The 2,931-nt window shown below is 27.8% G+C and overlaps 1 non-coding gene across 1 annotated transcript; it reads right to left on the bottom strand.

Moving 5' to 3' along the window:
* Nucleotides 1–1,335: 1,335 nt before the first annotated feature.
* Trnav-gac lies at nt 1,336–1,407 on the bottom strand. The gene has a single exon. It is a non-coding gene; the product is annotated as a tRNA-Val (tRNA).
* Nucleotides 1,408–2,931: the final 1,524 nt, after the last annotated feature.

Below are 2,931 nucleotides of genomic sequence, written 5' to 3'. Positions count from 1 at the left end.
ATAATTTTTCTTAGCGCAACAATTATCTTACTGTCTCATACAATCAAAAACGAACCTGTACTTTTTCTCTTATCTATACCTTTCACCTTTTTATAATCAACATTGCATAGAAAAAGTACAACAAATGTAGCTACTTTTAACATTAGCATTGATAGTCATTAAACTTTTTAATTGCTTTAATCAATACTTAGCAATATTAGTTATGTAACTGTAAATTGCATAGGATGCAATTAATTTATATTTTTTGTCAATTATAAATATTCTAATTAAAATGATTGATGCAGCTTAAAAATTTTGTATTTATCAGTCTATTGCTAGATATAGATTTGTCATTAATAATATTTGTTTATAGTAATCAAATTATTGTGTAATACTAATTGTAAGATACTAAAGTAAAATAGTCAAAATAGAAACGAAAATGTTAAATACATAACTCTATTTCTTATAATCATAAATTATAAGTATAAAACTTTTTCGTAAAAAATAAGATTTTAAAGAAAGTAAATTTAAAAAAATAATATTTGCTCTGATTTAAAATATTTGATATTTTATCTTAAATCTGAATTTTAATTTAACATTTAATTATTAAAATATAAAATGATAATATTAAATAATAATATTTTATAATTAATATTTTAATAAATATTAATATTTTTGTTTATAAAAGTTAATTTTAAATTTTATATATAATTCTATATATATGAAATAACATCAAACACTTTACACGAGAAAAGAGCGATTAAGAGCCACCGTGGATGGTAGTGCGTAAAATTTTTAAAGATTAATAATTCGCGAAAATTAAACGCGTAACAAGACATGTGGGATTGCCCTCAATTAACACGCACACAATAAGATATAATAACTTTATTCAAAGAATACGTTCCGCACTTGCTAACGTTGCTCGCTTGACTGCGTGAATCGAATTGAACTCCTTCTTCCTCAGAACTCGGATTTATATTTTATGTCTCATCCTTTGTACGGCTTTCCAAAAAAAAAGCTTATCTCCGAAATGAGCCTCGCGGCTCTCGTTTGACAATTGATATCATTTCGATCGCGTCTTTTATATTTTTGCCGACATACATTTCACACACATACTAACATATACATGCACGCACACACTACATATAACATACGCACATATAACTAATCCTACAGTACTAACATATACATGCACGCACACACTACATATAACATACGCACATATAACTAATCCTACAGACATATGCATATATTTTACTTGGTGCATTAAGATATAGATTCTCATTTCCGAAAATACTATGAGACCCTTCTTTACCCCCCTGAAGAGATGTAGGCGAGAAAAATATCGGGGCGAAGTCGCTGAATCGGGAATCGAACCCGAGTCTTTCGCTTGTCAGGCGACTGCTCTTACCACTGAGCTGTTCAGCCCCACATCGATACTTCTCTCGCCCAATTGTTGAAATAATGAGAACGCGATTAGCTTCGTGTAAATTTAACAAATTAATAAATTAATAAATTGATAAAAAATTATGCTCTGTTATGTATTAAACAACATCAAACACTTTATACGAGAAATATATAATCTATATATATGTGATTCTTTGCTAATACATAATATAATAACGAATAATAATAACAAATTTTTGTTAATGAAATATGCAATGAATACATGTTTATTTAACAATAAGTTAAATTTATTTATTTCAATATTATTATAAGCTGTCCTAATTCTTTCTTTATTGTTTGTTTTTAAAAGTAAGTGAAATTCTTAATTAATTATTAATTATTCTTTCAAGACATTTTATTTATAATATCGATAATCCATCTCAGGATTTGTAGCACTTACATAAATATATACCATTAAACTTTATACATACTGAAATAAATCATCCCTTTGTACAATAAAAACATAATGGGGAAGGGGCAGAGATTTGAGAACAGGATACATGTAGCGTTTGTGTATGTTTGTCTCATTTTAATATGTACTATTATTTACTAAAATGTTTATTTCAATCAACTTCAATGTTATTAATGTCGCGTAATATAATAAGTATTAGCAGTGATTATTAGTTATTATTTAATATAATATGATAAACTATTGTTAAATCGTTTACCGTTCTTTTTTCGAATGCTATCTCGAAAAATTTTTAAATAATGTTTGTGGGAAGAGTTTTATGAAGCGAGTTTCCTCTGTTAACTAATTACCCAATAAGCAAAATGTAAGCAGTATGTCGACAGACTGGCAACAGATTTGATCAAACCATGTCAGCAGAATGACATCTACTGCGTCCTCATTCTGCTTCTAATCTGCTAGCAGAACCTGCTCACAGAATCGGATATCAGATTGTCGGCAGAAACTGAGCAGGATCTGCTATCAATGCTAACATGACTTGATGTCAGACTGTTAGCAGAAATCGAACAGGATCTGCGCGTGCAATTTGATGTTAGATTGTCCGCAGAAATCGAACAGAATCTGCGGATGCAACCTGATGGCAAATGGACAGTAGAAATTTCACAAGATTTGCACTTTTATTAATATTATATAAATGCAACAAAATTGATTATTACAGGTGCTAAATAACAATATTATCGGCAAGTTAATTAGAATTTTCTTATAGAAAATGACATATATGTAATATGTTATATCATAGTTATATTTCATATAGCGAAGGACTAATTTCAATTCTATTTAATTAAATTAATAATAAAGTAAATGTAACTTGTAAAACTTGAGATGTAATTTATTTAGAATTAAATTCTTGCTTTATGCCTCAAATAGCCAGTGCATGAATAATTTTCCATATATTATATTGATTCCAATCAGTTTAATATTCTGAATTCTGACTCTCATTTGCTTGTATCAGATATCAGAAATTAAAGTGAAAAATTAAAATGATAATTACTATATTTTTAGTCTTTTATTCATATTCGTGACTTTATATATATTTCTGA

This window comes from Camponotus floridanus, unplaced genomic scaffold, assembly GCF_003227725.1.
Source record: "Camponotus floridanus strain SB8 unplaced genomic scaffold, Cflo_v7.5 scaffold94, whole genome shotgun sequence".
NCBI lineage: Eukaryota > Metazoa > Arthropoda > Insecta > Hymenoptera > Formicidae > Camponotus > Camponotus floridanus.
This window is presented reverse-complemented; position numbering and strand designations above follow the sequence as displayed.